Source organism: Coregonus lavaretus, assembly GCF_964263955.1.
Source record: "Coregonus lavaretus genome assembly, chromosome: 30".
NCBI classification, from domain to species: Eukaryota; Metazoa; Chordata; class Actinopteri; order Salmoniformes; family Salmonidae; genus Coregonus; species Coregonus lavaretus.
In genome coordinates, this window is record NC_140017.1 from 16,793,025 (window position 1) to 16,806,503 (window position 13,479).

The 13,479-nt window shown below is 45.7% G+C and overlaps 1 pseudogene across 1 annotated transcript in view; it reads right to left on the minus strand.

The window, feature by feature from the left end:
• Positions 1 to 9,184: 9,184 nt before the first annotated feature.
• Positions 9,185 to 13,479, minus strand: part of LOC311105765 (alpha-2-macroglobulin-like) — a 40,192-nt pseudogene continuing 35,897 nt past the window's right edge. Inside the window, exons 18-22 of the transcript XR_014615846.1 lie at positions 11,843 to 12,005; positions 11,282 to 11,472; positions 10,781 to 10,996; positions 9,451 to 10,299; positions 9,185 to 9,299 (exon numbers count right to left, since the gene is read on the minus strand). The product of XR_014615846.1 is annotated as an alpha-2-macroglobulin-like (transcript). The remainder of the gene's footprint in view (positions 9,300 to 9,450; positions 10,300 to 10,780; positions 10,997 to 11,281; positions 11,473 to 11,842; positions 12,006 to 13,479) is intronic.

The following is a 13,479-nucleotide window of genomic DNA, read 5'->3' on the forward strand; positions in this document are numbered from 1 at the left end:
TGGCTCCGTGGGAGCGCAGCTCCTGCCTGGAGATCTATTGCACAATCTCCCTGCCTATGGGGCGGCAACCGCGTCGCCCTCGCCTTACTAAACGCAATAGCCAAATCCCCATACTCAGGGGGAACGTGCAATGCGGGCACCTGGTTTGGACTCTCCACCGAGGTAGCCCCTACGGAAACGCCCAAACATCTACCCACACACTGAGCAGACCACTCCATCAGAGCCCTCTCCTGCCACGAAATAGATGGGTTATGGGTACTTAACCAGGGCATGCCCAGCACCACCGGATACGCAGGAGAGTCAATCAGGAACAGCTGAATCATCTCCTGATGATCCCCCTGCGCACACATCCTAAGTGGCGCCGTGACCTCCCTGATTAAGCCCGTACCCAACGGACGGCTATCTAGGGCATGAACGGGGAAAGGAACATCAACAGGAATAAGGGGAATCCCTAACGCTAAACAAAACTTTTTATCAATAAAATTCCCAGCCGCGCCTGAATCTACCAGCGCCTTATGCTGGGAATGAGGTGCTACCTGTGGAAAACGCACAGGCATACAAAAATGGGCAACAGTGAGCTCTGGGTGAGTGGGGCGCCTACTCACCTGGAGGGAATCCCCAGTGCGGGACCTGTCGTCATCCCCCCTAGGAGGCCATCCCCAGCACCTAGCCGCGGTGTGTCCTCCCCGACCACAGTTGGTGCAGTGGATGGACCCCCTAGCCAACCGACTCCTCCTCTCTCTAGCGCCAGCGCCCCCGAGCTCCATAGGACACGGCTCGGAGGCGCTGGAGGGTGAAATGGACGGACCCCCCTCAGGACGTCCGCGGGTAGCCAGTAGGTTATCCAGCCTGATGGACATGTCGACCAGCTGGTCGAAAGAGAGGCTGGTGTCCCTACAAGCCAGCTCCCGACGGACGTCCTCTCGTAGGCTACATCTGTATAGATCGACGAGGGCCCGCTCATTCCACCCTGCATCTGCCGCTAGAGTACGGAATTCAAGAGCGAATTCTTGGGCACTCCTCCTCCCCTGCCGGAGGAAGACCAGACGCTCCCCCGCCGCTTTCCCCTCCGGGGGATGGTCAAACACCGCCTTGAAGCGGCGGGAGAACTCGTTGTAGGTGATAGTCTCGGCGTCGATCTTCCTCCACTCCGCGTTGGCCCATTCCAACGCCTTCCCGGACAGGCAGGAGATCAGGGCGGACACGCTCTCATGCCCCGAGGGTGCCGGGTGTACGGTGGCCAGGTACAGCTCCACCTGGAGGAGGAATCCCTGACACCCAGCCGCGGTTCCGTCGTAGGCCCTCGGGAGAGAGAGTCGGATTCCTCGGGGTTCTGGCGCTGGAATGGGCGGACTGGCCGATGGTGCTGGCAGGGAGGGAGGTGGTGGAGGCGTTCCCCAGCCTCGGAGGGTGGTGATCACCTCCTGCAGGGCGGTCCCCATCTGAAGTATCTGGTCCTGTTGTTCCCGAACCTGGGCCTCCAGCCTCGTCGGGGCTGCGTCGGCTCCTGCTGATTCCATGTAAGGTGTGTTATTCTGTCACGCAAGTGTAGGTGGGTGATGTGGTGGAATCAGACGCAGGACACCGGAGTATAGTCCACAAGACTTTAGTATAAATCCAACACGGAAAATACTAATACAATATCCAAAGGCGCAACAAATACGCACAAAGGCAAAACGAAACCAAGAGCGCACCAGACAAGTGCGTAAACTCTCCAAAACAGTGGAGGGAAGCTCAACCGAGCGAACATGTAGAAACCCTACACATGACTGACAAAATCCAATAACACACAACACTAGACAAACACAACGAGAAACTTATAGGACACTAATTACGCCAAATGAGAAACAGGTGTGAAAACAAACAGACAAAAGCAAACGAACATGAAACATACAACGGTGGCAGCTAGAATTCCGGAGACGACGAACGCCGAAGCCTGCCCGAACAAGGGAGAGAGGCAGCCTCAGCCGAAACCGTGACAGGCACTGACCGCCACTGACGTAGACGTACATGTACACTACCGTTCAAAAGTTTGGGGTCACTTAGAAATGTCCTTGTTTTCGAAAGAAAATAAAAAAAATTGTCCATTAAAATAACATCAAATTGATCAGAAATACAGTGTAGACATTGTTAATGTTGTAAATGGCTATTGTAGCTGGAAACGGCTGATTTTTAATGGAATATCTACATAGGCGTACAGAGGCCCATTATCAGCAACCATCAGTCCTGTGTTCCAATGGCACGTTGTGTTTGCTAATCCAAGTTTATCATTTTAAAAGGCTAATTAATCATTAGGAAACCCTTTTGCAATTATGTTAGCACAGCTGAAAACTGTTGTGCTGATTAAAGAAGCAATAAAACTGGCCTTCTTGAGACTAGTTGAGTAACTGGAGCATCAGCAATTGTGGGTTCGATTTCAGGCTCAAAATGGCCAGAAACAAAGAACTTTCTTCTGAAACTCATCAGTCTATTCTTGTTCTGAGAAATGAAGGCTATTCCATGCGAGAAATTGCCAAGAAACTGAAGATCTCGTACAACGCTGTGTACTACTCCCTTCACAGAACAGCGCAAACTGGCTCTAACCAGAGTAGAAAGAGGAGTGGGAGGCCCTGGTGCACAACTGAGCAAGAGGACACATACAGTGGGGAGAACAAGTATTTGATACACTGCCGATTTTGCAGGTTTTCATACTTACAAAGCATGTAGAGATCTGTATTTTTTATCATAGGTACACTTCAACTGTGAGAGACGGAATCTAAAACAAAAATCCAGAAAATCACATTGTATGATTTTAAAGTAATTAATTTGCATTTTATTGCATGACATAAGTATTTGATCACCTACCAACCAGTAAGAATTCCGGCTCTCACAGACCTGTTAGTTTTTCTTTAAGAAGCCCTCCTGTTCTCCACTCATTACCTGTATTAACTGCACCTTTTGAACTCGTTACCTGTATAAAAGACACCTGTCCACACACTCAATCAAACAGACTCCAACCTCTCCACAACGGCCAAGACCAGAGAGCTGTGTAAGGACATCAGGGATAAAATTGTAGACGTGCACAAGGCTGGGATGGGCTACAGGACAATAGGCAAGCAGCTTGGTGAGAAGGCAACAACTGTTAGCGCAATTATTAGAAAATGGAAGAAGTTCAAGATGACGATCAATCACCCTCGGTCTGGGGCTCCATGCAAGATCTCACCTCGTGGGGCATCAATGATCATGAGGAAGGTGAGGGATCAGCCCAGAACTACACGGCAGGACCTGGTCAATGACCTGAATAGAGCTGGGACCACAGTCTCAAAGAAAACCATTAGTAACACACTACGCCGTCATGGATAAAAATCCTGCAGCGCACGCAAGGTCCCCCTGCTCAAGCCAGCGCATGTCCAGGCCCGTCTGAAGTTTGTCAATGACCATCTGGATGATCCAATGGAGGAATGGGAGAAGGTCATGTGGTCTGATGAGACAAAAATAGAGCTATTTGGTCTAAACTCCACTCGCCGTGTTTGGAGGAAGAAGAAGGATGAGTACAACCCCAAGAACACCATCCCAACCGTGAAGCATGGAGGTGGAAACATCATTCTTTGGGGATGCTTTTCTGCAAAGGGGACAGGACGACTGCACCGTATTGAGGGGAGGATGGATGGGGCCATGTATCGCGAGATCTTGGCCAACAACCTCCTTCCCTCAGTAAGAGCATTGAAGATGGGTCGTGTTTGGGTCTTCCAGCATGACAACGACCCGAAACACACAGCCAGGGCAACTAAGGAGTGGCTCCGTAAGAAGCATCTCAAGGTCCTGGAGTGGCCTAGCCAGTCTCCAGACCTGAACCCAATAGAACATCTTTGGAGGGAGCTGAAAGTCCATATTGCCCAGCGACAGCCCCGAAACCTGAAGGATCTGGAGAAGGTCTGTATGGAGGAGTGGGCCAAAATCCCTGCTGCAGTGTGTGCAAACCTGGTCAAGACCTACAGGAAACGTATGATCTCTGTAATTGCAAACAAAGGTTTCTGTACCAAATATTAAGTTCTGCTTTTCTGATGTATCAAATACTTATGTCATGCAATAAAATGCAAATTAATTACTTAAAAATCATACAATGTGATTTTCTGGATTTCTGTTTTAGATTCCGTCACTCACAGTTGAAGTGTACCTATGATAAAAATTATAGACCTCTAAATGCTTTGTAAGTAGGAAAATCTGCAAAATCGGCAGTGTATCAAATACTTGTTCTCCCCACTGTACATTAGAGTGTCTAGTTTGAGAAACAGACGCCTCACAGGTCCTCAACTGGCAGCTTCATTAAATGGTTCCCGCAAAACACCAGTCTCAACTTCAACAGTGAAGAGGCGACCCTGGGATGCTGACCTAGGCAGAGTTGCAAAGAAAAAGTCATATCTCAGACTGGCCAATAAAAATAAAAGATTAAGATGGGCAAAAGAACACAGACACTGGACAGAGGAAGATTGGAAAAAAGTGTTATGGACAGACAAATCGAAGTTTGAGGTGTTTAGATCACAAAGAAGAACATTTGTGAGACACAGACCAAATTAAAAGATGCTGGAGGAGTGCTTGATGCCATCTGTCAAGCATGGTGGAGGCAATGTGATGGTCTGGGGGTGCTTTGGTGGTGGTAAAGTGGGAGATTTGTACAGGGTAAAAGGGATCTTGAAGAAGGAAGGCTATCACTCCATTTTGCAACGCCATGCCATACACTGTGGGCGGCGCTTGATTGGAGCCAATTTCCTCCTACAACAGGACAATGACCCAAAGCACAGCTCCAAACTATGCAATAACTATTTAGGGAAGAAGCAGTCAGCTGGTATTCTGTCTATAATGGAGTGGCCAGCACAGTCACCGGATCTCAACCCTATTGAGCTGTTATGGGAGCAGCTTGACCGTATGGTACGTAAGAAGTGCCCATCAAGCCAATTCAACTTGTGGGAGGTGCTTCAGGAAGCATGGGGTGAAATCTCTTCAGTTTACCTTAACAAATTGACAAATGCCAAAGGTCTGCAAGGCTGTAATTGCTGCAAATGGAGGATTCTTTGACGAAAGCAAAGTTTGAAGACACAATTATTATTTCAATTAAAAATCATGATTTCTAACCTTGTCAATGACTACATTTCCTGTTTCTTTATATTTACTATTTTCTACATTGTAGAATAATAGTGAAGACATCATGTAGTAACCAAAAAAGTTTAAAAAAAAATCAAATTACATTTTATATTTGAGATTCTTCAAATAGCCACCCTTTGCCTTGATGACAGCTTTGCACACTCTTGAAATTCTCTCAACCATCTTCATGAGGTCAGCTGGAATGCATTTCAATTAACAGGTGTGCCTTCTTAAAAGTTAATTTGTGGAATTTCTTTCCTACTTAATGTGTTTGAGCCAATCAGTTGTGTTGTGACATGGTAGGGGGGGTATTCAGAAGATAGCCCTATTTGGTAAAAGACCAAGTCCATATTATGGCAAAGAGAAACGACAGTCCATCATTACTTTAAGACATGAAGGCCAGTCAACACGGAACATTTCAAGAACTTTGAACGTTTCTTCAAGTGCAGTTGCAAAAACCATCAAGCTCTATGATGAAACTGGCTCTCATGAGGACCGCCACAGGAATGGAAGACCCAGTGTTACCTCTGCTGCAGAGGATAAGTTCATTAGAGTTACCAGCCTCATGAATTGCAGCCCAAATAAATGCTTCACAGAGTTCAAGTAACAGACATCTCAACATCATCTGTTCAGAGGAGACTGTGTGAATCAAGCCTTCATGGTCGAATTGCTGAAAATAACCCATTACTAAAAGACACCAATAATAAGAAGAGACGTTGGTCTGGAGTCCAAATGTGAGATTTCTGGTCCCAACCGCCTTGTCTTTGTGAGACGCGGTGTGGGTGAACGGATGATCTCCGCATGTGTATTTCCCACCGTAAAGCATGTAGGAGGTGGTGTTTTGGTGTGGGGATGCTTTGCTGGTGACACTGTCTGTGATTTATTTAGAATTCAAGGCACACTTAACCAGCATGGCTACCACAGCATTCTGCAGCGATACGCCATCACACCTGGTTTGGGCTTAGTGGGATTATCATTTGTTTTTCAACAGGACAATGACCCAACACACCTCCAGGCTGTGTAAGGGCTATTTTACCAAGAAGGAGAGTGATGGAGTGCTGCATCAGATTAACTGGCCTCCACAATCCCCCGACCTCAACCCAATTGAGATGGTTTGGGATGAGTCGGACGGCAGAGTGAAGGAAAAGCAGCCAACAAGTGCTCAGTATATGTGGGAACTCCTTCAAGACTGTTGGAAAAGCATTCCAGGTGAAGCTGGTTGAGAGAATGCCAAGAGTGTGCAAAGCTGTCATCAAGGCAAAGGGTGGCTATTTGAAGAATCTCAAATATAAAATATATTTTGATTTGTTTAACACTTTTTTATTTACTACATGATTCCATATGTGTTATTTCATAGTTTTGATGTCTTCACTATTATTCTACAATGTAATAAATATTTAAAAAATAAAGTAAAACCCTTGAATGAGTAGGTGTGTCCAAACTTTTGACTGGTAGTGTAAATCAACTATGCCCAGTTTATCATTTATCGACTGTAACAGATCGGTTTCCACCCTTACCATTCCGGATGGTGAAAAGGATCAATTTTCTGTGTCCAAATCCTTGGGGGATTGGTTCTCCATGTTTACTCTCCGTCATGTTTGGGTGTTGATTGTTTTGGTGTCCCCCAGGGCTCAGTTCTAGGCCCTCTCCTATTCTCTCTATACACCAAGTCACTTGGCTCTGTCATATCCTCACATGGTCTCTCCTATCATTGCTACGCAGACAACACACAGTTAATTTTCTCCTTTCCCCCTTCCGATAACCAGGTGGCGAATCGCATCTCTGCATGTCTGGCAGACATATCAGTGTGGATGTCGGATCACCACCTCAAGCTGAACCTCGGCAAGACGGAGCTGCTCTTCCTCCCGGGGAAGGACTGCCCGCTCCATGATCTCGCCATCACGGTTGACAACTCCATTGTGTCCTCCCAGAGTGCAAAGAACCTTGGCGTGACCCTGGACAACACCCTGTCGTTCTCCGCTAACATCAAAGCGGTGACCCGATCCTGCAGGTTCATGCTCTACAACATTCGCAGAGTACGACCCTACCTTACACAGAAAGCGGCACAGGTCCTAATCCAGGCACTTGTCATCTCCCATCTGGATTACTGCAACTCGCTGTTGGCTGGGCTCCCTGCCTGTGCCATTAAACCCCTACAACTTATTCAGAACGCTGCAGCCCGTCTGGTGTTCAACCTTCCCAAGTTCTCTCATGTCACCCCGCTCCTCCGCACACTCCACTGGATTCAAGTTGAAGCTCGCATCTACTACAAAACCATGGTGCTTGCCTACAGAGCTGTGAGGGGAACGGCACCTCCTTACCTTCAGGCTCTGATCAGACCCTACACCCAAACGAGGGCACTACGTTCATCCACCTCTGGCCTGCTAGCCCCCCTACCTCTACGGAAGCACAGTTCCCGCTCAGCCCATTCAAAGCTATTCGCTGCTCTGGCACACCAATGGTGGAACAAGCTCCCCCACGACGCCAGGGCAGCGGAGTCCCTGACCACCTTCCGGAGACACTTGAAACCCTACCTCTTTAAGGAATACCTGGAATAGTCTAACAGTAATCCTTCTACACCGCCCCTCCCCCAGTGGTGGTTGTCCCACTGGCTATCCTAAGTTGAATGCACAAATGTGTAAGTCGCTCTGGATAAGAGCGTCTGCTAAATGACTTAAATGTTAAATATTGCTCGATACGTTTCTCTAGCCTTATAATTTGTTTTGTGTTATCCATATTGAAGGTTATTACCCACGAGTATGTGGAGTTAAGTGCTAATATTTAGTCAAACATACAGATATTGAATATTACGTGTTTATCTTGACGTGATCTGCACCGCTGTGTTCAGTCCGCCATCTTTAAGCCACACCTGATCTTGTCTTATCTTACCGTTGTCGCTGTTGACTGTATTTCAGGGCTGTCTTCAATGTTCACATGGTTCTAGCTTTAGCAATGCAATACGTACAGTATATGGCAATATAAGAGCCCAGAAATGTGAGAATCACTGTTGTAGGCTGGGCAGGGCACAAATGAAGAGAGCAGAAGGAAAAACAAGAGGAGTTGGGAGGGGGGAGGGGGTTTAAAGAGCTACTGTCCAATCAAGTGGGCTTGTGTTGCATCTTCTCTGAGCACAAAACAGGATGTATTGTATTGACAACTAAAGTGGAGTGTGATTGAATACTCTTTCTTGATATCAGATCAGCATGTTCACTTGTTAACCCATAACAAGGACGTTTTATTTCCCATTGTTAAGTCATGAGGAGTCTTGCTACTCTTCAAAAGTACTGTTTTTCACAGCATACTCATATGTTCATAATTCTCATTATATGTTTTGATATATTTGTTAATATATTTAGTGAGCTGTGTTGTCAACAACAGGGCTCTATAGTATCTGTTTGTGTTATCTCGATTGTTCTGTTACTCTTTCTCTAAATGGATTTGTGAGATGTTTTTGACTACATCTTTCCATGCCTTGTCCACACCATTAGCTCAATAAATTATTAGGAGATATTCATAATGGCGATTATAGCCAGGACTCATTATGGGTATGATCAGGACAGGACGCATCCCCTTGTAAGATATTTGTTGATGGGATTTAGAGTGAGTGGATTTCCTGGATCCCATTCCCTGATGAGATATAAGAGAACCACACCTTGATTATTACTACAGGGGCCCATGATGATTACAGATGGAGGAAGAACAAAGCTGAGAACCAAAAGCTTTGAGCAAAATTGAGAAAGAACATTTACACACCTTCGTACAGTTGGCAACACCGATTAACAGCACATTGCAGCTCTCTGGAACTTAACAAAAACAATTTGTAGATCTTTTATGTTTACTGGACTCCCAATTACATATTGCTCATAAGTCTTCCCAAGTACCCCCTGTTGGATAGGCCATTTACATCCATGGGTACTAGTTCCCCAGGAAGAGACTTACTGTCTTACATAAAGCCTTTCAATATTCCCCTTGTCTCCTGAGCCTACACCTTGGAACTCATTTCTTGCCATAGTGTGACATCAAAACCTACACGCAAAAACGATCTGGAAAAAATGCTCAAGAATAGAGTTTTAATGAAAAACTTTAATTCCAGTAAGTTACATCCTTTACTTGAGATCTTGAAAGATGCCTCAAGGGTTGCATGTGTGACCTCTGTTAATGTCATTTTCTTCTTACATCTGCAGAGCGGCAAATACAATGAATAGGGCCATGTAAAGAATTCTCTAATAACAAGCATTTAGGTAAAATGAATAAAGGAATATTGACCCAGTTAACTAAATCATGTATATCACATATAGTATATGGGTCAGGCCAGCTATATAAAATTACCAATAATTCCAGATAGTTCACCAGCTTGTAACCCCTACTTGCAAGGGAAGACATATTCTGTCTCTGCCTGGTCACCTGAATAAAACCAAAAATACAGGTAAGTCTCACTAAATGAACACAAGTTAACTAAATGTTACTAAAAAGCAGAGGGAAAAATACATCTATCAAAGTTTGATTTTGATAAACAATAAACAAACTAGTTTGATTATTTTAGCCATAAAAAGACCAGGTTGCCTGATATGTTTTCAAACTGTTACTGATCCAAGCCTAGGTAGAAACCAGTAGAGGCTGCTGAGGGGAGGACGGCTCATAATAATGGCTGGAATGGAATTGCATCAAACAGCTGGAAACCATGTGTTTGATGTATTTGATACAATTCCACCTATTCCGCTCCAGCCATTACCACGAGCCCGTTCTCGCCAATTAAGGTGCCACCAACCTTTCCAATAGGAAACCAAGTAATTTGGGCCAAGTCCATTCTGGAAGACATGCTCCATAATAACACTTTGGAGTGTTATTGATAAATCTATTCAAAGAATGCTTTTGTGAATGCAAATGGCCATTCATTCTTACTGAGATTGAAGTTTTAGCGTGACTCTGGGTCTCAAAGAGTTGCTGTTGCAGTCGACTTCTGGCTTCACCTTGATGTGGTCCTCTGTAGCTCAGCTGGTAGAGCACGACGCTTGTAACGCCAAGGTAGTGGGTTCGATCCCCGGGACCACCCATACACAAAAATGTATGCACGCATGACTGTAAGTCGCTTTGGATAAAAGCGTCTGCTAAATGGCTTATTATTATGCTGAGCGTTGTGCTGTCAGTAGGAGTAGGGATGTTGTAGTGGAGCGCCACCTGGGAAAGAAAAATAGAAAAAGTCAGGAGAGGCTTCTTCAATCAACAGTCTGGGCTCTGGATATCTGTATGATGGTTACTTCAATTCTTCAATTGTAACCATTGAGTCTTGAAGAATATAACAATGGTTCTTGAGGAGTTACATTTCCCCAGCCCCATCCCTCAGCTCATAGGAGGTTGGTGGCACCTTAATTGGGGAGGACAGGCTCGTGGTAATGGCTGGAGCGGCATTAGTGGAATGGTAGCAAATACATCAAACACATGGTGTCCATGTGTTTGATGCTATTCCATTTACTGTGTTCCACCCATTATTATGTGTCGTCCTCCCCTCAGCAGCCTCCACTGCCTCAGCTGTATACCAAATCAAGTGGCACAGGGCTGCTGTTTTGCATAAAAAACATTCCCAGACTGTAGCTTTAGTGATAGATTAAACCGTATTTTGGCAACATAGGATTGGGAGGATAGATGAGTATTCACTGACCTGCACTGAGGCACAAGCACTGCCCTTCACTTCCACACTGTACTTCCCTTCTGTGTCCTGCATCGCCCTCTCCTGGTAGAGAAGCTTGTTGTTTTGGTTAACTTCGAAAAGGTGCTGTCCCCCACTGGGAGACTGTACTGTCACTGTGCTGGTGCCCTCTCTACTGAACACCCTGGTGGAGTAGAGAGCTAGGGCCTGGAGGGCCACCACTGTGTCCTAAACACCAATAGAACACAGACAAATCTGTTCAAAATGAATGAAGCTATCCCATTTTATAGAAAGGGTAGATTTTTACATTGGTCAGTTCCTAGAGTGACTATTTCCCATTTCCATCCATTATGATTTCTAGGCTCCATTTCAGTGGAAGTTAGACTCATCAGGCTTGACATGACAAGAAGCACATACATGCCTGTGGTCTGGTAAAAGTCAAGGTAATAATGCCTCATTACTAGTGCACAGTTCAGGGTGCCATTTCGGAACAGAGGTGTTTTGGAAGTATACCTGTGTGGAGGAGAAGCCTCCGTAGGCGTTCTGCTGCCTCACCAGCCACCTGACGATGCGGGAGGCGTAGCCCAGGTCAGTGGTAGACAGAGGGGAGGCATTGAGGGAAGCCAGCAGAACGTAGGAGCTGATCTCCACTGCCAGGGAGGCTGAGGTCTCTGAGGAGGTCTGAGTCCAGTGCAGGAGACCCCCTGAGGGATGAGGAGTGCGCGCGCACACACACACACACACACACACACACACACACACACACACACACACACACACACACACACACACACACACACACACAACAGACACAGACACACAGAGAGAGAAAATAGGGGCTAGCTTATTCATCACTATACAGGATACACAGTTCTTCTCTGACCCCCACAATGAATTTTTGGACAAAAACTGAGTTCAAATTGTATTTGTGTTCTATAAAATGCTTTGGGTGTTTGATTGAGCATATTTGGAGAGCCAGGCGGGTGGGGGGTTTGTACTATTGGGATTACTCCATTGACTAACTCTATTAAGTCATGATAGCACAAACAGATCTTGGACCAGGATATGTCTCACCCTCTTGTAATGCGATCGTGTCCAGGTGCTGCAGAAGCTGTGCCCGGGTCTCCATGTTCCCTGGCAGGGTAAAGGTGTAGGCCATTAGAGCAGTAGTGTAGGTGTTGGACAAATCACTGGTGGAGTTCCTCAGGCAAGACAAGCTGCCATACACAACAGGATCCTGGAGCACAGAATAACAGAGCAACACGTTAAGAGACATGTTTTTTTTTTTTACCTTTATTTAACCAGGCAAGCCAGTTGAGAACAAGTTCTCATTTACAACTGCGACCTGGCCAAGATAAAGCAAAGCAGTGCGATAAAAACAACAACACAGAGTTACATATGGGGTAAAACAAAACATAAAGTCAAAAATACAACAGAAAATATATATACAGTGTGTAAATGTAGCAAGTTATGGAGGTAAGGCAATAAATAGGCCATAGTGCAAAATAATTACAATTAGTATTAACACTGGAATGATAGATGTGCAAGAGATGATGTGCAAATAGAGATACTGGGGTGCAAATGAGCAAAATAAATAACAATATGGGGATGAGGTAGTTGGGTGGGCTAATTTCAGATGGGCTGTGTACAGGTGCAGTGATCGGTAAGGTGCTCTGACAACTGATGCTTAAAGTTAGTGAGGGAGATAAGAGTCTCCAGCTTCAGAGATTTTTGCAATTTGTTCCAGTCATTGGCAGCAGAGAACTGGAAGGAATGGCGGCCAAAGGAGGTGTTGGCTTTGGGGATGACCAGTGAGATATACCTGCTGGAGCGCATACTATGGGTGGGTGTTGCTATGGTGACCAATGAGCTAAGATAAGGCGGGGATTTGCCTAGCAGTGATTTATAGATGGCCTGGAGCCAGTGGGTTTGGCGACTAATATGTAGTGAGGACCAGCCAACAAGAGCGTACAGGTCACAGTGGTGGGTAGTATATGGGGCTTTGGAGACAAAATGGATGGCACTGTGATAGACTACATCCAATTTGCTGAGTAGAGTGTTGGAGGCTATTTTGTAAATGACATCGCCAAAGTCAAGGATCGGTAGGATAGTCCGTTTTACGAGGGCATGTTTGGCAGCATGAGTGAAGGAGTTTTTTTTGCAAAATAGGAAACCGATTCTAGATTTAACTTTGGATTGGAGATTCTTAATGTGAGTCTGAAAGGAGAGTTTACAGTCTAACCAGACACCTAGGTATTTGTAGTTGTCCACATACTCTAGGTCAGACCCGTCGAGAGTAGTGATTCTAGTCGGGTGGGCGGGTGCCAGCAGCGTTCGATTGAAGAGCATGCATTTAGTTTTACTAGTGTTTAAGAGCAGTTGGAGGCTACTGAAGGAGTGTTGTATGGCATTGAAGCTCGTTTGGAGGTTTGTTAACACAGTGTCCAATGAAGGGCCAGATGTATACAAAATGGTGTCGTCTGCGTAGAGGTGGATCTGAGAGTCACCAGCAGCAAGAGCGACATCATTGATATACACGGAGAAAAGAGTCGGCCCAAGAATTGAACCCTGTGGCACCCCCATAGAGACTGTCATAGGTCCAGACAACAGGCCCTCTGATTTGACACATTGAACTCTATCTGAGAAGTAATTGGTGAACCAGGCGAGGCAGTCATTTGAGAAACCAAGGCTATTTAGTCTGCCAATAAGAA